The sequence below is a fragment of the Euwallacea similis genome, chromosome 23 (assembly GCF_039881205.1).
Source record: "Euwallacea similis isolate ESF13 chromosome 23, ESF131.1, whole genome shotgun sequence".
Classification (NCBI taxonomy): domain Eukaryota; kingdom Metazoa; phylum Arthropoda; class Insecta; order Coleoptera; family Curculionidae; genus Euwallacea; species Euwallacea similis.
Genome location: NC_089631.1, coordinates 3,212,651 through 3,236,411, shown reverse-complemented (window position 1 = coordinate 3,236,411; position 23,761 = coordinate 3,212,651). Strand labels below are relative to the sequence as shown.

General features: G+C 36.5%; 2 pseudogenes; both read left to right on the top strand.

The window, feature by feature from the left end:
• The first annotated feature begins 531 nt into the window (after positions 1-531).
• LOC136416510 (piggyBac transposable element-derived protein 4-like) lies at positions 532-20,942 on the top strand (annotated as a pseudogene).
• LOC136416374 (tigger transposable element-derived protein 6-like) lies at positions 1,367-2,837 on the top strand (annotated as a pseudogene).
• Positions 20,943-23,761: the final 2,819 nt, after the last annotated feature.

Genomic DNA, 23,761 nt, shown 5'->3' with positions numbered 1-23,761 from the left:
AGGATTTTTTAAAAATCAAAATTCGTCAAAATTTAGCTTAATAGGTCCTCTTTAGGCTCCAGAAAATTGATTCCGACATTCACAGCGGTTAGCGCACAATACTGATCTCTGTGGAACCTTGCAGTTGTCAAATTTTTTCAAATAACTCAGTAAATTTTAAAGATGGTATACCTCACATAAACTGACTTTAAAATTTAACGAGAAATCCGAAAATGGCAAAAAATTGAAGGGTTCCATTTAAAATAACGAAGTTGTATGTCGTCACACTTTTTGGGGTCACTCTGTATATTAGAAAATAATTTCTGGAAATACGCCTTTATGTGTTGTGTAATTCTGCAAAAGAAAAAAATTGTTAACTTTATTCTTGTAGATGCTAAGGAAGCCTAACGCACTATTGCAGGACCCTGTATAAGTGAAAATTAATACAGTTCACTTTCGTAAACCAAATTGTTGCTTTCGTGGTTTCGTTTATCGAAAGAACCTCAACAAGTTATCTAATAAAAACTTAATATTTTACAGATTTTTTTGGATATGAATTATGAAAAGGAACACGCGTATCTTGATAAGCTTTATGCAGAATTTCTATTCGATTCTAAGCCAGAAGCTGAACCTGACGATGATGATGCCAGTTTAGAAGGAGATTTCGAAAGGAGACAGAACCACGATTGAAGAAGATATTGAAGTATGATCAGAGGAAACTCCAGAAGTGTTGGATGTTCCACAAAGCGTGCCGCATTTCATTGGTAAAAATGGAAAAACTAAATGGAGGAAGCATGTGGGAAACCAACGGATACGAACTCGCGCTGCAAATATAATCAAAATAAAAATTTCTGGAGTAAAAGGGGAAGTAAAGTATGCGAAAAATGCATTGGAGATTTGGAGTTGCTATTTTACTGAAGAGATGTTGCAAAAAATTGTAGATAACACAAATGTCTTCATTGAAATTTGTTCGTACAATTCAAATACAGTGAAAGCTCCCGTAACGGGCAGCTCTAATAAGCGACCATTTCCCTTAAACGGCCAATTTTTTTGGAACCGATTTTAGTTCTATATTTTAACACATAAGGCACATTCCCATAAGCGGGCGCTCCTATAAACGCCCGCGGGCAACATGCTTCATACCCAAAACTAAGAAAATATCTCCCATAAACGGCCACGAAGCTCCAATAGCCGGGCGAATTAGATTTTAACGTACTATTACGTTACATGCGTTATGGGGATGCTCTTGGCTGTTGCCTGTTGTGGCCATTTCTTTATTTGACATATTTTATTTATAATGTTTACATCGAATGCAGTTGTCATTCATGTTATAATTGATTAATAGGTATTATGTCTAGCAAATAATTCTTGCTTGTTGTTCTTCGTAGTCTTGTGGTTCGCCGGTACTTCTAATACGGAATTATATTTGGTCTAGTGTGAATGATTCATGATTATAATGAAAACAGAGAAACCGATAGCAAAGGTTGCGGGCAGCGTGCTTCCTGCAACCTAAGTTTTGTAGGGCATTCAATTACGATTTCTGGAAAATTAAACTTGTGTCCGAGACGAATCGACGCATACATTTTTTAAGTTCGATGATCAGTGATTTCCCTTGAATTTTTGAGGATTTACCGTTTAACTTTAAAATGAGTTCTTCTTTATCCTTTGTGCTCTAAAGAATCGAACGTTGCGTTTATTACATAATAATGTCACCGAAAAAAAGAATGTTAACACTAAAAGAAAAGATGGAAATAGTAAATGTAATTGATAAAGTAAAACTATCAACTCGGACTATAGCATCGCGGTTTCACATAGGAAAGACGCAAGCTACAATGATAGCAAAAAATAAAGAGGATATCCGACGTTTGTGGCAGTCTGGTACAAATGGACACCAAAAAAAGAGGTTTTTCAAAACTGAAGGCTAGAACATTGACAAGGCATATTTCGAGTGGTTTATAAATGCTAGAAATCGAAGGATTCCTATATCAGGTGGGCTTGTAAAAGAAAAAGCTAAATAAATTGCGGAAAAATTTGGTTACAAAAATTTTAGTGCATCTGATGGATGGCTTCAAAAGTGGCGCAAAAGACACAACATTAGTTTTAAATGCATTTCTGGTGAAGCAGCTGATGTAAATCAAGAGACAGTTGATGAATTTTTGGAGAAACTTCCTTCTTTGTTACGCGGATATCAATGCGAAGATATTTACAACGCCGATGAAAGCAGCCTTTTTTTTCGTGCGTTCCCCGATAAAACGTTGGCCTTAAAATCTGAAAAGTGTTCAGGAGGAAAATTGGCTAAAAAAAGACTAACTGTGTTATTTTGTGCAAGCATGACTGGGCAGAAAGAAAAACTATTGGTGATTGGAAAATCGGCTCGTCCTAGAGCATTGAAAAACATAAACATTAAAGATTTGCCCGTTATGTGGAAGTCAAACAAAAAAGCTTGGATGACTCGGGACATAATGGGTGAATGGTTAATCGAGCTGGATCGAAAAATGGGCATTGAAAATAGGAAAATTTTGTTGTTTTTAGACAACGCTGCGTCACATCCTCGAAAATTACCTCTAAGAAATGTAAAAATTATTTTTTGCCTCCCAATACAACCTGCGTTTGTCAGCCACTGGATCAAGGTGTCATTCAAAACTTCAAGTTTTATTACCGAAACCAGATTTTAAAACATATTTTATCAAACATGGATTGTGCTAATTCATTATCTGAACTTTCAAAAAAAATTAATGTTTTGGAGGCTGTATACTTCATAAAAACGGCATGGCAAAAGGTTGATCCAGCAACAATAGAAAACTGTTACAGAAAAGCTGGATTCAGAAAATCGGATACGAAACTTTCCCATTTTGACCCCGAAGACTTGCCGTTATCTGTAGTTGTGATAATGATGAGAGCTACTAAAGAGTTGAATGTTACCAATGACCAGAATCTAGAAGAGTTTATAAACATCGATCAAAACACACCGACTAAAGATGATGATGTTGAAATAAATTATAATATTCAAAATGCTACTTCAATAACCATAAATATACAGGGTGAGTTTTTTTCGATGATTAGTGAAGGGATCTTGGAAACTAGCGGAGTTACGAAATCAGTTAAATAGGGAAAGAATTGCAATTTTAGGAGACCAATTTAAAGCCACTTTTAGTTTTTTGAAAAAGTCCATAGCTTGCTAGATATTTAGCAAAAACCAAATTTTGTCGATTTCTTTTAATCGATCTTGTCGTCTAAATAGTGGGTCTAGAGTGATTGTGTAAATACGAACATTGTAAATAATTTTGCCCTGAAAAAGATAAACTATCTAGATTTTTTTTGACAGCTGTCATTTTTGAGATATGGCATAAACTTGCTTTTTTTTAAATGGAAAGTATAGTAGGTAATGAGTTATTTAAAAAGGTATTTTTTCATACTTTAAAATGATACCAATAAGCAGAAAGTTATTTTTCAAAATGGCGGACTTATAGCCTTTTTTAAATCCGATATTGCAATTTGAAGATAGTTGGTCATGAAATCTTTCATATTGATTTATTATTTGCTTGACACTGACAGCTCGCATTATTTAAATCAGATATAAATTTAAGTTTTTTAATTGCCTTGAAAAGAATTTTTCAAAACGAGGAATTATTAGTAAATGCGCATAAGTTTTTAAAATGAATTTTTCAAACCTCGAAAAGAGGGATATAGTAGAGTGTTATATTCGGTGTAACTTAAACGCTGTTCGAGCTGCAGATCAATATTTTGAACAGTTTTTTGATCGTCGACAGCCTGCACTGTGTACATTTAGAAGGTTGTATGATAATCTAAGACTATACGGTTCCTTCAGTAAACAAAGGGACTCATCAAACAACATAAATAAAATTACAGAAACAAATGTGCTGGCTTGTATAAATCAAAATCCATCGGTTTCAACACGGCAAGCTGCAGAAGAAGCAGGAACTTCTCAGCGTACTGTTGTAAGAGTGTTGAAAAAACATTTATTTCATCCTTATAAATTGTCAATATCTCAAACTTTGCGTGATGGCGACTATGACAGACGCATGGAATTTTGCACATGGTTTAGGAATAGTTTCAGAGGCGACCCACAATTTTCACTGAAGGTTCTCTGGAGTGACGAAACACGATTTACGAACTGTGGCATGTTTAATAGACATAACGAACATCTTTGGATGCAAGAAAACCCACACTACGTTGAGCAGAGGCGGCCTCAAATTAGGTTCGGGTTTAATGTGTGGTGTGGCATCATTGGTTCAAGGATTCTGGGTCCCAATTTTTTTAACGGAATGATTTTCAAAATATGTTGGATGAATTAGATTTACAAACTCGTACAATGCTCAAATGGTTCCAGCAAGACGGAGCACCCCCACATAATATGCGAGGTGTGCGGATTCATTTGGATCAAGTTTTCCCAAACTCATGGATCAGAAGAAATGGACCAGTTGCATGGCCTCCTCCATCGCCGGATCTTTCGGTTTTGGATTTTTTTCTATGGGGAACAATAAAAAACCAAGTTTACAGGAAAAAATATGACTCAATAGAAGCTCTTAGAGAAGCAGTTGAGGCAGCTTTCGATACTATAGATGGACGTTCAGTTCGAAAATCTACAATTTCAGTTTTGAAGCGATGCAATAAATGTATAAATAACGATGGAGGACTTTTTGAACATTTGTAATGTTAATGATTAATTAAGTAATTAATAAATAATTGCTCATAAATGGGTATTAGATATTTTCATAATTTAAAAAATTCTTATCAATTCAATGCAATTAAAAAACTTCATGGCCAACTATATTAAAATTGCAATATCGGATTTAAAAAAGGCTATAAGTCCGCCATTTTGAAAAATAACTTTCTGCTTATTGGTATCATTTTAAAGTATGAAAAAATACCTTTTTAAATAACTCATTACCTACTATGCTTTCCATTTAAAAAAAAGCAAGTTTATGCCATATCTCAAAAATGACAGCTGTCAAAAAATCTAGATAGTTTATCTTTTTCAGGGCAAAATTATTTACAATGTTCGTATTTACACAATCACTCTAGAACCACTATTTAGACGACAAGATCGATTAAAAGAAATCGACAAAATTTGGTTTTTGCTAAATATCTAGCAAGCCATGGACTTTTTCAAAAAACTAAAAGTGGCTTTAAATTGGTCTCCTAAAACTGCAATTCTTTCCCTATTTAACTGATTTCGTAACTCCGCTAGTTTCCAAGATCCCTTCACTAATCATCGAAAAAAACTCACCCTGTATATATATCATTTAGTGAGCTAGATTATTGTTGATGTATTAATACCTTTCTTAAAAGCAGCGAGCGATATATCGAAGGGTTATAATATAACATAAACAATCAGCTTAGGTTTCATAAGACGAAATCGTCGATTAGAAAGTCAGTCACCTTCTTGCTTTTCGAGATCTCGGTCGCCGCGTCTACTTCACCATTTTTTATTATTTTATTTTCTTTTAATTACATTTTTATTTACTCTTCGATTGTCTTTTATTGAAATCCACTGGAAAATCCAACAGGTTATGGGCCCAGGTACCTAGACAGTTGAGGATAATAAATTATAAATCGTTAAGTAATTCGCGTAACTGACTGTACAGTAGTGTAGTGTAAAGAAATTAGTGTGCTTAAAGACGAAAGTGCAACGACAACAAAAATGGCAACTCATACAAACGCCGAAATTGTAAAATTTGATGGATCGAATTTTCAGTTATGGAAGTTCAGTGTGTCCATAATATTAAAGTCGAAGAAACTCTTTGGATTCGTAGATGGAAGTGTTTCCCAACCACAAGACACCTCTTCAAAAGAGTGGATGGCTTGGGAGGAGAAGAATTCTATGGCAGAAGTGATACTCCTCACCTCCATAACGCCCCACCAACTAGAATGTTTGGTGAATTGCAAAAATGCTGCAGAGATGTGGGCAAAACTCATATCGATACATGAGCAGAGAACCGAAATTTCGAAAGAGCTTTTATGGCAGAGATTCTATGACTATAGAATGAAGGAAAGTGACTCAATTGCAAATCATATCACCAAGATAGAAAGTATGATTAGAAACCTTAACGACGTTAAGGAAGTTGTAAGCGAAAGTGCAATTTGCTCAAAAACACTGAGCAGCTTACCCGAAAAATACAACAACTTCAAAACAGCGTGGGACTCAGTAACATTGCAGGAACAGACATTTACTAATTTAACAGCTCGTCTTCTGAAAGAAGAATTGAGAATGTCAAACTCAGAAGATAAAACGAACAAATTAGCACTACAAGTAAAAGTTCTGCAAGACAAATTAGATAAACAAGTTAAATTCAATAATCAACAAAACGGAACAAAAACAAAAAACATAGCTGAACTTAAGAAAAAGACTCTATGCAACTATTGTAAAAGAAAAGGGCATTGGGCCAGGGAGTGCAGAAAACGAATTTCTGACGAAAAGAAGAAGAATGATCAAGGTAACTCTAGTTTAGCTTATGTTTGCGATCTATCATTGCTGTACTCAGCCAGCTCTGACAATGATCAAGAAAAATGGATATGCGATTCAGGTGCTAGTATGCACATGACAAATCAATTAGCGTGGTTTTCAAAATTAGAGCATCTAGAGAAGCCTTTGTCAGTAAAAATTGCAAATAATAGAATAATATTCGCTACAGGAAAAGGCACCATAAACCTACAAGCGAAGGTAAATAATGAGTGGCATAATAGAACCATGGAAAACGTTCTATATATTCCTGAATTGAAAAAAAACCTTTTTTCAGTTGGTGTTATGACCGATAAAGGTTTCACACATCATGCCAATCAGCATAAATGTGAGTTTCAAGATTCAGATGGCAATTTATCATGTGTCGGTATCAGGAGTAATAACTTATGGTATATGCTCTTAAGAGTAAAACCTGATATCCAATGCAATGTGACAAAGACCGACTCATTAAGACTATGGCATGAAAGATTGGGTCATATACGTTTCAAGGAACTATTAAAAATAAAAGGTCTTAATTTTGATTCTGAAGTCGAATATTTTTGTGAGGCCTGTCAGCTAGGTAAACAGTCTCGAAAGTCGCATAAACAAAACATTCATAAAATTAAAAATGACAAGCCTAGACCTGGAGAAAAAATACACAGTGATGTTTGTGGACCTATGAATGTTCCGTCGCCTAGTGGATCACATTTCTTTGTACTGTTTAAAGATCATTGTACTGACTATAGAAATGTCTATTTCTTAAAACATAAGTCGGAAGTTTTTGCAAGATTTAAGGAATACAAAGCCTTTATAGAGAAGCAAACAAACAACAAATTAAAAATTTTTAAAAGCGATAATGGGACTGAATATATAAATAAAAATGTTCAACAATATTTCAAAGCAGAGGGAATTTTAAATGAAGAATCAGCACCGTATACTCCTCAGCAAAATGGTACAGCAGAAAGGGAAATACGAACCATAGTAGAATCTGCCCGTTCCATGTTATGTAATAAAAAGGTTGCGACTGAATTGTGGTCTGAAGCAGTAAACACTGCTGTATATATATTAAATAGAGCCACAATGAATCATGCATCAAACATGTCACCTATTGAAGCATTTTTGGGGATAAGACCTGAAATAAAACATACAAAAGTATTTGGGAGTGTAGCATATATGATGATACCAACACAACTCCGTACAAAATGGAATGACAAAAGTAGAAAACTGTTATTCGTAGGATATGATGGAATTTCAAATAATTTTATATTATGGGATGCAAATAAAAGAAGAATTTACATTAGCTGTGATGTGAATTTCAATGAAACTAAAGAATCCGATATTTTAGAATTGAATCAAAATTTTACTCCGCTAATATGTGAATTTGGCGATGATATTACAGAAGAAGTTGAACAAGAAAACGGGGATGAACAACAAGTTGAAGAAAGACAAAGACAAGAAGATTTAAGTGAAAACAGTAGAGTTTTAAGGGATAGAAGCACTCTAAAGCGTCCAGATTATTATGGCCCAGCTGTATATTACTCAACTCTGAATCCAGAAACCTACCAAGAAGCAATTCAATGTGAAGAGAGGGTAGAATGGAAAATAGCAATGAAACAAAAAGTTGAGGCTTTGAATAAAAATAATACTTGGATTTTAGTGCCAAAACCAATCATTGCTTCAGTTATTGACAATAAATATACTGTGAAAAATGACCTTAAAGATGTTCGTTTCAAAGCGCGATTAGTGACAAAGGGCTATACTCAACAAAAAGGTTTAGATTATGATGAGACCTTTTCGCCGGTAGTGCGCTATGATTCAATTCGCCTTTTACTCGCGTTAGCAGCTAAAAAAGACTTAAAATTGATACATTTCGATGTGCAAACAGCATTTTTAAATGGTGACTTGAAAGAGATAATTTATATGAGGCAACCATATGGATATGAAGATCAAGAAAATCGAGACTATGTATGCGAATTAAAGAAAAGCATTTATGGACTCAAGCAAGCGTCTCGTTGTTGGAATAATAAGTTTGTGAACTTTCTAGAATCGTATAATTTTAAACAATTAAAGAGTGACCAGTGCGTGTTTATCGGACAATTTCGCGAAAACCCCATTTATCTAGGTCTTTATGTTGATGATGGACTTGTAATGTCAAAATCTCAAGATGCAACTGACAATTTAATAAAGAACTTAAAAGGTGACTTTAACATTACAATAGAGGACATAAGATGTTTTGTAGGACTAGAAATAGTATGTGACAGTGAAAAAGGAACAATATCTATTAATCAGAGACAATACATTGAGAAAATTTTAAATAAATTTAACATGAACGAGGCAAAATCGTCAAATATTCCAGCTGAGCCTGTTAGGGCTTGTGTAGAGGACAGAATATCCGATAATTAATTTAATTTATTAGTCCGATAAGTTGTATTCTTCATAAGCCTAGTATTAAATCTGTGACTAGTATGTAAGGAACCCGTGTGCTACGCCTATGGACATTACTCGTTTCTCTTGCCACTTTGCCTGTATGACCAGATGTTGATTCGCATTTCGTTTGATCTTAGACTAACTATGTAATAAAACTCCTCGCCGACCTTTTGTGCGAACTAGAATTTAGACACGTTCTCGATGCTGGTCATAAACGCCCTCCAATAAAACCCAATTATTGTTAAAGTTAGGCAAGTCACAAGGACAAACCTAGAAGAAGTGCCGATGATGGCCTCTTAGTTTCTGGTACGCCTATGTACACTTACCATTAACTTTAGTATTTAAGATTTTGCAAGAATAAAATTCGCTCTTTAGTGCGCGGTGCGGTAACGTTCGGATGTGTTTCAGTTCGTTAACGCGGAGTGTAGTGAATGTGAGAGTCTTAGTGCGTGAGTGCTAAAACCAAAAACAGCCTTCTCGTGTACATGTTTTTATTAAAACACAAGCACGAGTAAAACCTAGTGAAACGCCAGTTAGCGTTCGTTAGTGCGCGGTGCGGTAACGTTCGGATGTGTTTCAGTTCGTTAACGCGAAGTGTAGTGGACAGGCGACCCAGCCGGGTGGCTGTGAAGCACCAAATCAATCACAACCACAGACAAAGGGACCGTCATGGCCGACGGCCATAGACGGCAAACAGCTATGGAGCTGCTCCAAAAAAAGGAGGAGCTCAGCGAAGCCCAAAAGAAGATGGCGGTGTCGGACCTCCAAGAGAACCCGGAGTCTCTATTGGTACTGAATAAGTACCTTATGGAGACTAATAAGAGCCTGATGGAAGCAAATCAGGCACTAAACAAAAGAGTGGAGGAACACGAAGCGATGCTCAGGAACCAAATGAAAATGATGGAGAGACAAGAAGAAATGCTGCGAAGCATTAAAAACAGTATGGAAAACAACAAGGACAATGAGGAACTTAAAAGGAAGAAGAAGAGGGTAAACAGGACCGAGGAAAGGGAAGAAGAAACCCCAAGCAATCAAGGAGAAGACTTGGACGAGGACATAGAAATGGAAACCGATCTGAGGCAAATTCAAAAGGACCAAGCCAAGGAAAGGAAACAGGAAAAAAGTAAATCAGAAAACACCAGGACCAAGCCAACAAACTCCCCCCAATGATACCCAGGAAACACTGCAAAGAATCCCGCCCATCATTATCAACGACGCCAAGGACTGGACCGTCGTAAACAACAGGCTCAGGACGAGGAAAATTGGATACAACAAAGCCAAAATGACAAGCCGGAGGGTGGCAATCACCACAAATTCAGCAGAGGACTATCGTGCACTAGCACGACTACTCAGAGAAGAGAAAAGGGAATTCCATACCTTTACGCTCCCAAAGGACAAAAAAGTTAGAGCAGTTATCGGACGCCTTCCCGATAACTTATCAGAAGAGGACATTAAAAACGACCTCAAAAGTCAAGGCATTACCCCGGTTTCTGTACAACGCATGAGAAGCCGTAAGGACAAAAAAGTGCTGCCTCTTGTCCTGGTACAAGTCGAAAAACAGGACAAGGAAAAAATCTACAAGGTAAATACCTGCTGCGATTTAATCGTAAGAGCTGAACCACAGCGGCAGCAACCAGGACCCACCCAGTGCCACAGATGCCAAAAGTTCGGGCATTCACAGAGAAACTGCACAGCAGCACCAAAGTACGTCAAATGCAGCGGAAACCACCATAGCGGCGACTGTAACAAAGACAGGAGCCTCAAAGCAAAGTGCGCCAACTGCGATAGTGCCCACCCGGCCAGCTACAGGGGCTGCACAAAAGTCCCTAAACCAACAAAAGTGCAACCTAAAGCACTTAAAACCCAGGAGCCCAAACTAAAGGATGCTCCTGCCCCGCCATCCTTTAAACCCGGCACCAGTTATGCTGGAGCCGCCAAAGGAGGCAAACCAGAAGTCAAGCCAAGCCAGACCAAACCACAAGAAGCCAAAAAAGAGCCGGTTAACTTCCAACAGGCCTTGAAACAAATGCAGATGATGTACTCAGCAATGAGTGCTTTCTTCGCCAACCTAGCCAAAGTTTAATGGGTACACACCAGAAACTAGCTGCACTGCAGATAATATCGTGGAATATCTACGGTATCAAAAAACGAGAAATTGAACTGCAGGAGCTGCTCGAACGCTTAAACATCGATGTAGCTGCAATACAGGAGACCAAGCTTCGCCCAACCGACGACTTCAGAATCCCGGGATACGTAGTCCACAGGAAGGACAACATAAACCCGGGACTAAAAGGATCGGCAATACTAGTGAAAAACAATATCCATCACGCTCAGTTGCCACCAATTCCTACGGAAATCATGGACGCCGTAGCAGTGGAAATAAGTACAAGTAAGGGTAGATTAAGGATCGCTTCCTGCTATCACCCAACAAACACTGATTCCCTGCAAAACGACCTAAATAATGTGCTCTTCAAAAAACAAAGAGGACAGCATATTGCAATCGGCGATTTCAATGCAAAATCACCAGATTGGAACAGTCGAAATAGGAACAGAAATGGGAAACAATTAGCAAAATTCCTAGAAAAAAGAGATGACGTCCAAGTCATGGCAACCGAGGAACCCACGCATTACTCAACTGCGGGAACGTGCGATGTATTAGACATTATGATCACCAGAGACCTAGACATGGAAGCTGACATCGATGTAATCAACGAAGGATCCTCGGACCACAATCCTATACGAGTGGTCCTTGGAAATGGAACGCCGACGGAAAACGTCGTAACCACCAAAAGGACGAACTGGAAGCTATTCAAGTCAACTTTACAAAAAAAATCTTTCCGAAATAAGCAGATTAGAAAGTAAAGTTGAACTTGAAAATGCCGTTTCAACGCTAGAAACGGACATAAAAATAGCACTGGAAAACAGTTCAAAAATTATAAGGAAACCAAGGATAAAGAACTACCTCGCAGGAATTCCTGAGGAAACCAAAGAGATGATAAGGCAAAGAAGACAAGCAAAAAAACGGGCATTCAGAACAAATGCACCAGCGGACAAAAACGCTCTTAATCAACTAAACAGGAGAGTCAGAGCAGCCCTTCAGGAACACAAGGAACTACAGTGGCAAGAACACTTAGAATCCCTTGACCCACAAAATAGAAGCATGTGGAAAACCCTCAAGGCGATAAAATCCAAAAGAAGGCCGATTCCCGCCATCCACGGAGAGCAAGGAATCGTATATACTTCAAAAGACAAAGCTGAAGCTTTTGCAAACAGCCTAGAAAAACAATTCAGGGAAAACCAAACAATGGACGATGACGCTGAAAACTGGGAAGAAGAAGTGGACAGTCGCATCCAAGAACTACAAACATATCAGGAACAAGAAATCATCAGGCATGCAACGCCAGGTGAAATCAAAGGCATCCTGAAACAGCTAAAAAACAGGAAAGCCCCAGGATGCGACCAAATTGGAAATCAGATCCTTAAGGAACTGCCAATAAGAGGGATAGCTGCACTAGTAAACATCACTAATGCAGTCCTAAGATTAAGACGCTTCCCATCAAGCTGGAAAAAAGCGGACATCATTTTGTTCCCAAAACCGGGGAAAAACCATTCCCTGCCGCAAAACTACAGACCAATCAGCCTGTTACCTCATATGGGTAAAGTCGTTGATTAAAATAATCCAGACTAGGCTCAAGGAAAGCGAGGAAATCCTTAAAATAATCCCACCCGAACAATTCGGTTTCAAGAGACAGCACTCGACTGAACTTCAAGTCCTGCGAACGGTTGAATACATCGTTGACAGCTTCAACAGGAAACAAGCTGCGGGAGCAGTACTGTTGGACGTTGCAAAGGCCTTTGACAGCGTATGGCATAGAGGACTACTGGTGAGACTGTTGGACTCAGGACTCCCAGTACCGCTTGTCAAGCTAGTTCAATCCTTTCTCGACAACAGGAAATTCCGCATTAAGCTGAACGGATGCTATTCATCATACAGGACCATAGAAGCAGGAGTGCCGCAAGGAGCAGTACTTTCACCGTTTCTATACAATGTATACGTGTCAGATCCTCCAAGGACGGAAAAAACCCAGCTGGCACTATATGCAGACGATACTGCAATACTAGCAAGATCCTGGAACGGGAAACTACTAGTGAAGTACCTACAAGAAGAAATAACCGCGCTGGAAAAATGGTTCTCCAAATGGAAAATCAACATCAACGCGGAAAAGACCCAGGCCATTGTCTTCAAAAGAAAACAGAAAATTAAAACAGAGGACAGTCATAATTAAAAACGAACAAATACCGTGGGCCAAAAAGGTCACGTACCTGGGCGTAGACATGGACGAAAAGCTTACGTGGAAACAACACGTAACAAAAATAAGAAATAAAGCAAGGATGACAAGGGCAAAACTCTATCCTATGATAAATAGGAAGTCCAAACTGCTCCTGAAAAATAAAATCACGCTGATTAAGACCGTCATTCAACCACAGCTAACATATGCATCAACAGCATGGGGTTATGCAGCCAAGACGCATATAAAGAACCTCCAGGCAGTGGAAAACATTGCGCTGAGAACGGCTCTAAATGCGCCCTGGTATGTTAGAAATGAGACAACCAGAAAAGATCTCAATTACAGAACAATGACGGAAGTCACAAAAAGCCATGCAATAAAGACATTCCAAATAACCGAGGAACACACAAACGAGCTGATTAAAAAAGCAACAGACTACAGTACGGAAAACGCCATTCCGTACAAAAGACCTCGGCACCAGTTGCTAGATAACGGATGAGCAAACCATCCGAAATAGGATCAAACAAGCCATAGAGCTCGGAATTAAAAAGACGACGAAAAACTAAAAACCCAACAACGACGAAGAAAGAATACTGGACAGCATACTCCAGCACTCCGAACACATCGTTGCCAAGCAAAAATCCGCAAGGAATGCAGTCGACAATCAGAAATAGCCCAAAGGACAATAAAAGGGCAACAAAACCCCAGTCGACGGGGTATTAAAGCCAAAGCTAAGGGAATTTCCCAATGAAGGCAATAAAAAAGGCCAGCCAGATGACGGAGTAAAAAGCGATAGTCCCGCTTGGCTCCGTCAATAAAAAGACAAAACAACAAAAGCGGCCTAAAAGCGAGATAAAGGATTACGGGCACGGGCCCGACATCCTTAGAAAATTACGGGGTTTTTTAGTGGATGAAAACACCACACAGGCTGGTAGCACGGGCTCCAGTACCGTCTTACCGACAAGATTTTTTATCCCCGAGGTCGCGCCCTCACAAAAAAAAAAAATTCGCTCTTCTTGTGCGTCTCCGTCGACTCTTAACTCCGTACTTTGCGCGTTACTCGTACGCGATTACTTTACTCACGGTTCCTATACACGGTTAATTAGTACACGAGTTAACTTGTCACGAAAAGTTGTTATTTCTTTGCTAAATTACTCGAAATTGTTGGTGAACAATAAACCTTCGTTACCGTTAAAAAGGGTTTTTGTTTTCTTCATTTGCACGAACACGGTGTCTCTGAGACCGCGAACTCAGGGTGGTCCTTCGCAAGCATCCAGTCCATTGCTTACTAGACGTATCAAGAATTAGGTCATGTCTAATCAACATCTTGGTACCACGATCCACGAATAAACAGAGCCAGGTGTAAGCCTACAATCACCACCAGAAAGCACTGAGGTGAGAAATGAGCCATATCGTGAGGCAGTTGGTTCTCTCATATTTTTAGCTACCGTAAGTAGACCAGATATCGCTTACAGTGTTAGCCAAGTTAGTCGCTTTGTTAATAATTGGAGTCAACAACATTGGTTCGCAGTTAAGAAAATTTTGCGTTACCTAAAGTGCACAATTGATTATAAAATAGTGTATAAAAGGACTGGAAATATTAACGTGCATGGCTACACAGATGCTGATTATGCGGGTTGCCAAGAGACTCGCAAGTCAACAAGTGGATACATTTTCATGATGGCAAATGGTCCAATCACTTGGACGAGCCAAAGACAAAGCATTGTAGCTCAATCAACGACGGAAGCAGAATATGTTTCTCTAGCCCTAGGAGGAAAGGAAGCAATATGGTTAAAGTCATTCCTCAATGAATTGGGAATCCCTCAGAAGGTGGTAACCATAAAAGTGGACAATCAATCTGCAATCAAATTGGCAAGAAATCCTGAGTTCCATAAAAGAACTAAACATATTGATGTGCGTTTCCATTTCATTCGGGACTTGGTAAACAATGGTGAAATTGAATTAGTGTTTGTGGAAAGTAAAGATCAGTTAGCAGATATTCTCACCAAATCTTTACCGAAAAGTACACTTTTCAATAATATTAAGCAGATGAATATTGAATAGCATTTAGAATAAGAGGGAATGTTGAAATAAATTATAATATTCAAAATGCTACTTCAATAACCATAAATATATATATCATTTAGTGAGCTAGATTATTGTTGATGTATTAATACCTTTCTTAAAAGCAGCGAGCGATATATCGAAGGGTTATAATATAACATAAACAATCAGCTTAGGTTTCATAAGACGAAATCGTCGATTAGAAAGTCAGTCACCTTCTTGCTTTTCGAGATCTCGGTCGCCGCGTCTACTTCACCCTTTTTTATTATTTTATTTTCTTTTAATTACATTTTTATTTACTCTTCGATTGTCTTTTATTGAAATCCACTGGAAAATCCAACAGATGATTTCGAAAATCAGGTTACAGCATTCAGTCAACATAATGAAAACAACGAGACACATGATGAAATAGAGGACGTTGAAGAAGAAGAAAATAAAATAAAGTGCTACGATGAAGCTTTAAATTACATTAGAGAACTGAAAAACTTTTCTAAGGGCGACTATGTGGCTTTTGAACAGATCAAGAATTTGGAATGTCATTATAAGAAGTGCCGTATAGAAGAACAGCGAAGAAAGTTTAAGCAGCCGAGTATTTTAAAATTTTTTCAAGCTGCTCCTAAATAACTTGTTTTTTAAAATTTTTTTTTACAATTTTACATTTTTTTTGTGTTTGCATGTCCATATTACATACTATTTATTATACATATATGCTATATATCACATATTATGTATGTATTGTACATATCATACTATGTGCATTTATCAATAAAAAAACTAATTCCTATTTAATAAAGTTTTCCCTTAAGCGGGCACCTCCCACAAGCGGGCATAAAAGTTGGAACCGTGACTGCCCGCTTATGAGAGCTTTCACTGTAATAGATCTGCAAACAAAACAGATATTTTGGAAGTTAGGGCACTGTTGGGCCTTTTATATACAGGGTATTTCAAATTCGACCCTCACCATTGGGATCTCGGAAACTAGAGGAGATACGAAAAAGTTTAAATGGGGGCAAAGTTGCGCAATCTAGTGCTTGATCGAATACCGTTTTCAAAATTTTAATTTTCCAAGTACTTCCGAAGATATCCGAGAAAAACTAAAAATTGGAGAATTCATTTTTATTTATTTTTAGCGTTATTTGACAAGAAAGGTTAAATCCGTAAGCACATTTTCATTGCCACTTTTTCTCAGCTACACAATGACATATTCAAATTTGCGATCCGACGTTTCGTCTTTCGGCTACCATCATCAACTTTATTTTTTCTTATGGGCGCCATATTGGATTTTTCGACAAAAAAATAGTACGTTTCATTCTGAATTCATTGATATAGAACTTCTTATAATTTACTTTTTTAAAAGCCGAAATATTTAAATAAAAAAAATATTACATAGTTGGCCTTGACTCCATCGAAAGACTTTCTTTTGTTCGCGCTATATGACAGAACTTTTCAAACGAATTTAGAGCGTGTGCAGATTTCCAATGAAAATGAGTTTCCGAAGTGAAGAAAAACGAGATATGTTAAGACTTTATTACAAAGTTGATAGGAACAGTACGAAAACAGCTCAAATGTATTTTGAGTTATATCCGGAAAGACAACAGCCGCATAGAACATTATTTAAAACTTTGGACGAACATTTAGCTGAGTTTGGTGCTTTTGAAAAACCTAGGATGAAGTATGGAAGCAGAATGGAAGAAGATACTAAAAATAACCTACTGGCAGAGGTATAACTAAATTTCATATTAAAAAAATGTAACATTTTCTTGATTGTTTTAGATAAATGCAAATCCTTCACAATCAACTTATCAAGTTTCGTTAAATATGGATGTGCCACATACTAGCGCCTGGAGAGCATTCAAAGAAAGTGGTTTGAAATGTTATAAAATACACATTTCCCATAAACTACATCCTGGTGACCCTGAAAGAAGAATGTTGTTTTGCAATTGGCTCTCAAATAAGAATGATCCTCAAGATTTTTAAAAAAACATTATTTGGACCGATGAAAGTACTTTTTCAAATTGTGGTGTATTCAATAGAAATAATGAACATATTTAGAGTCAAAATAACCCTAGATGCTTTAGAGAAATTAGACCACAAGTTCGCTTTTGTTTAAATGTATGGGCTGGAATTTGTAACGATCAAATACTCGGACCTTATTTTTTCAACGGAACCTTAAACGGTGAAACATATCTACAGTTCTTGACAACACAATTTGAAGATTATGTCGATGCGTTGCCCCTTGCCAATTACAATAGATACTGGTTTCAGCATGACGGGGCCCCCCCACATAATACTAAAGCCGTTTCTAATTATTTAAATCATAGATTTCCACATAGGTGGATAGGAAATTCGGGGCCGGTAAGATGGCCGGCAAGGTCCCCCGACCTTACAGTTTTGGATACTTTTTTGTGGGGCACTTTGAAAAATAGAATATATGAGAATCGAGATTATAACACAATAGAAGAACTTAGGGAAAACATCATTACACAATGTAGAGCAATCAGAAGGAGAAATATTATTAGGGCTGTCACTAATTTAAATAGACGTGTTCGTTTATGTATGCAGGAGGAAGGTCGTCAATTTGAGCACTTGTTGTAACATTTAATAATAATTTAGTTTTGTCTCTGCCAGTAGGTTATTTCTAGTATCTTCTTTCATTCTGCTTCCATACTTCATCTTAGGTTTTTCAAAAGCACCAAACTCAGCTAAATGTTCGTCCAAAGTTTTAAATAATGTTCTATGCGACTGTTGTCTTTCCGGATATAACTCAAAATACATTTGAGCTGTTTTCGTACTGTTCCTATCAAATTTGTAATAAAGTCTTAACATATCTCGTTTTTCTTCACTTCGGAAACTCATTTTCATTGGAAATCTGCACACGCTCTAAATTCGTTTGAGAAGTTCTGTCATATAACGCGAACAAAAGAAAGTCTTTCGATGGAGTCAAGGCCAACTATGTAATATTTTTTTTATTTAAATATTTCGGCTTTTAAAAAAGTAAATTATAAGAAGTTCTATATCAATGAAATCAGAATGAAACGCACTATTTTTTTGTCGAAAAATCCAATATGGCGCCCATAAGAAAAAATAAAGTTGATGATGGTAGCCGAAAGACGAAACGTCAGATCGCAAATTTGAATATGTCATTGTGTAGCTGAGAAAAAGTGACAATGAAAATGTGCTTACGGATTTAACCTTTCTTGTCAAATAGCGCTAAAAAAAAATAAAAATGGATTCTCCAATTTTTAGTTTTTCTCGGATATCTTCGGAAGTACTCGGAAAATTAAAATTTTGAAAACGGTATTCGATCAAGCACTAGATTGCGCAACTTTGCCCCCATTTAAACTTTTTCGTATCTCCTCTAGTTTCCGAGATCCCAATGGTGAGGGTCGAATTTGAAATACCCTGTATAGGGTGTTGAAAGTTAAAATTTTAATTCATTTTTTGCCAATATTCTTAAAATATCCAGGTTAGATACTTGAAAATTTATAAAGTTAAGGTTTTTTAGGTGACGATTAAAATATTTTACGTTTTGTGATTTCCGCGTTGTTAATAAAGGGTGCCACTTACAGTCAATTTTAGAGAATTTATAGTTTATAACTTTTTGCCCTGTATGTCCAACATGAAATTTGATTCACAGTTTGAGAGAGCAATCATTTTTCCATCAATTACGTGTTCTTATTTTATTTTAATGTTTCGATTCATTTTTGAGAAAAATATACTATGTAACGAACACTACGTTTAAATTTGATAATACGAGAAATTAAAAGCGAAAGAAATCAAGTATATTTTCATTTTCTAGAAAACATAAAAAGCATAACTTTACATATTTTCAAGTGTCTAACTTAGATATTTTCAGAACAATGGAAAGAAATGAATTAAAATTTTAACTTTCAACACCCTTTATATATCCGAAACTATCAACTTTCGAATAAGGTATATTTTCTCCAATCCTCACCATTTGACATGTAGTATTTCCAGCTTTTGGTTGCCGCATTGTTAATGAATCACCCTGGCTAAGTGATTTTATTCATTCCTAAATGCAATATAATTGCCAATCAAGAATTTTCAAAAAGTTCCCTCCAAGTTTAAACTCATTAAACATCCTTCTCATTTTTACCCTCTCTTTCAATGCCAGTTTTAACTGCTGTTTTTTATCTTTTCACGATTGACCAACTGACTGAACTCACGGAACTGGACTTCTGACTAACCGTTGACTATTCTAAGAATCGGGGTGGATCTATTTGAATTTCCCACTAAACAAAATTACCCTTAGAGAAAACTTCTCATAGTTATGAAGGGATATTTTATTTATTGAAACCAATTACACTTGGGGAGAATTTATTTCGATTATGGTGCAACTAAACTTGTTTTCAAGAGACTCTTCAAAATTTTTTAATTACCTGTGTTGTGGTTTTGTGTGATTGGTGAAAATAGCCAAAATAGTAAATTCGTAAAGTTGAGTATTTAATTTAAAAGGGTAAACAAAAACATTAGCTAGAATTTAAGACCAACGCTAAAACACTACTGATCTAAGAGCCGGATGGTAGCCGAAAGACGAAACGTCGGATCGCAAATTTGAATATGTCATTGTGTAGCTGAGAAAAAGTGGCAATGAAAATGTGCTTACGGATTTAACCTTTCTTGTCAAATAACGCTAAAAATAAATAAAAATGAATTCTCCAATTTTTAGTTTTTCTCGGATATCTTCGGAAGTACTTGGAAAATTAAAATTTTGAAAACGGTATTCGATCAAGCACTAGATTGCGCAACTTTGCCCCCATTTAAACTTTTTCGTATCTCCTCTAGTTTCCGAGATCCCAATGGTGAGGGTCGAATTTGAAATACCCTGTATAGCTGAAGTAACTAAAAATAACCACAGTAATGCCGAGGATCTCTTTAGGATAAACGGCTTATCACTAGAGATTTTTAGATTGACAATATCTCTTGCGCGATTTAAGTTTTTACTCAGACATATCCGTTTTGACGATAAACGAACGCGCCTAGAGAGGCAAAAATATTACAAACTAGCAGCTATTAGAGATTTTTAAAATTTTTTCAATTCAAATATATCTAAACATTTTTCACTATCAGCATACACAACGGTAGATGAAAAACTAGAAGTTTTTCGTGGCAGGTGCGGCTTTAGGGTATATATGCCTAATAAACCCAATAAATATGGAATAAAAATATATACTTTAGTAGACGCTAAGTTTCCGTATACAGCAAATCTAGAAGTATATGTTGGGCAACAGCCATCCGGCCCATATAAAGTTTACACAAGCAATATTTCCCTTGTTCCTCGTCTTTATAGTCCGATATCTGGTTCTCGCAGAAATGTCACAATGGACAATTTTTTTACAAGCCTCCGCTTGGTCGAGCTACTTTTAACCTAACATCAGCTGACTATGATCGGCACTATAATGAAAAATAAAAAAGAGCTTCCACTGCATTTTACTAATCCCGAAAGGAAAAGGCCAGAAAAATCAAGTATATTTGGTTTCCAAGAACATTCTACAATTGTGTCATATATACCCAGAAAAAACAAAAATGTTATTTTACTGTCCACCATGCATCATGACGACTTGTTAGATGAGTCTACAGGAAAGCCAGAAATTATAATTGATTATAATGGAAAAAAAGGAGGGGTAGATCTAGTCGACAAAATGTGTGCCAACAACAATTGCGCTCGAGCTACCCGTCGATGGCCTATTCTGCAATGAATGTAGCTGGTATCAATTAATTTGTAATTAACAAATATTGTACTGTAATAGGCAAAAAAATAGGCCAACCAGATATGCTTGACAAAGATGCCAAAAATTTGTGTGCTTAGAACACGCAAAATGCATGTGCCCTCACTGTCTATAGGATAGTATGTCCGAAGAAAGTAGCGAAGATTGACCTATTTATGTTTACGTTTTATAAACTACTGAAGCAGTTTTTTCCTTAAGTTGTTGTTTAATTCTTTAGAATAAGACATATTTTTCTATATAAATTTCGTTATAATCCTTTTTTTTTTATACAAAATGCGGAAACATTTTTTTTACTTTTATTCTTAAAGTGTAAATTTAAATGCAAATTATAACAAAATTTATTTACATATACTTTCTTTTGTTTATTTTTATCATATATTCAAAAGGGGGTGTAAGGATTTGTACGCAAAATGTGCCCCAAGAGATATCATGTTGAATTTTTCACCAAAGGTTCCTATGTTTACGAAAACCTACCTGCCAAAATTTCAATCCCCTAAGCTTCACCGTTTGGAGTTGAGAAGGGGTTAAAAGCAAAAACTTTAAATTGCGATATCTCTGGAACCGCTTATCGTACAACGTGGATTCAAATATATGTTTCTAACATACCCTCTGTCCACGTTACCATTTTTTTTCAGATTTTTCAAGTAAGGGCAAAGGACTGAAAATTAAAAAAATAAAAGTTTTTTATTACTTTTGTCTACTTATTGGTCTGGTACACTAATCATAATTTTACACCGCGCAGAGGACATTTTGAAGCACCTACTCAATTTTTTTCAAATTTCTAAAAAGGGTACTTGGCACCTAAAAGCGAGAAAACCTGCCAACGAACCTTTGCATTTGAGTTTGATAATTTTCATAACATTATCAATTTTATTAAAGGAGTTCTAAGTTCCTCCTACAATAGATATAATAATTATATAAGCATATACATGAAAAAAATGACCGACACACCAGATTGAAATCAACCTATTTTTGACTTCCGAGGGAAGTCAGCGACATTCGGTTTCTGAAAGTAGAGTATGAATGAAATTAAGTCGGATCCTAAGAAATTGTCGAAGACTTTAGTTATTCTACGTCACTGTCCTCTTGGACACCTACAAAATCATTACTCTTATACATTTGATTTAAAAATTCGGCAGGTTTGATAATTTTGGCTAAATATCGGCCATGTGATAGATAATATATAATCGCGGCTACATGGGAATAGCAACCGACAGTTCGTTTACCATTTGCTCAATTACAGCAATATCTGCTTATACCAGATACTTCATTTTGTTCTGGAATATACTCTATAAAACAAATATACGACTTCCTATTGACATGTCGAGAATGACATTGCATTTTCAAAATATTATTGCTTTCTTTTAAATAATTAATGTTGATTGAACCATCTTCATTTACTACTTTTGCTAGGTAAGACACAGCTTGTGATAACTGATAAGACCCAGTGAATAGAATTTTAAGTTCAGATTCTGTCAGCTGAGGGAAATTCTCTAAAACGTTCGAGGTTATCTGGACAAAAGGAACTTTTTTGCGAGCCCATCCCTCATTTTCAACTTCTATGGATAACGTATTTTCAGTATCCACAAGAGATTTCATCCTTATCAGTATTGCTTCGCTTGTATCTATATCAGATGTTAATCGTTTTCCAAACTGATTTTGCAAGAAAGAAGCAATTCTGAAGTAATCACCAATTTTGGGAATGATTTTATTATCTATCTTACGGTCCAGTAAATGATACTTTTGTTTTAAGATTCCATGTACGGCTTCAACTACCCATCAACATTTAGTCACAAATCTGGATTGATTCGATTCGACACTGGTTAATTGCTTCCGTTTTCCTTTCAGAGCTGGCATAGATACTACATAACCCTTGTTTTGTAAATATTCAACCACATCCCGAAATCCTCTATCAAGTATAAATATATCATTAACCCTCATTAAGTGGGATAATCCAGCATTTTCGTTTTCCATGATCGTTTTTAGAATTAGTGCATCATTCTCATTAGCTGTATAAGGACCGAGCATATCGACAATGTATCCGTTGGTCGTACATATAGTAAAGGGCTTGCATAAAGGTACTTTGTTCTGCCCTGAAAACGATTTCCTTTGATACTCGTTGTTCGTGATTTTCTGATGTCGGGCGTAAGTCCCGTCACATATTAACATTAAAGCAGTGTCAGTCTCGTATAATTGTCTAGCTAATGGGCTCGTTTCAAGCATGATTTTTTCTTTTGAGGTGTGTTTACATCCAAACTGTTTTGATATAATATCCTGAATAAAAGCTTTCCTCACCGATTTTACATACTCGAATACAATCCACTTGTTTGATAATTGTAGAATGGATGCAACTAATTCATGTGAATTGCCCGTTTTCAGTTTAAACAAAAACGTAACTATTGCATGCGTCGTGGTTCTATTGCAATAATTTTTCAGGGACCTTAACATTTCCTTTAATTTTATGACATTTTCCCAATTTAAGCTCGTAAACAGTTTTAATTGTTCTTCTGGCATCGAAAAATCCGCAACCTTATCAAAAAGAGCTGCATCACAGTTAACTGTTAATTTTTTCATTAGTTGAAAAAGCTCATCGCAACTAAGCTCTAAAATACTGGAATACACTTGAATCCGATTTAGATCTTCTATAAAAAATAAGTCATTAATCAAGTGACTTGGACAACATCGGTTGCCCGATGGGATAAAAATTCTCCTTTTCACATAACATTGGAAACGAGCTCTCTCGGGAATTGTAACAAAATTATTTGTACATCCACAGATGATGCAATATC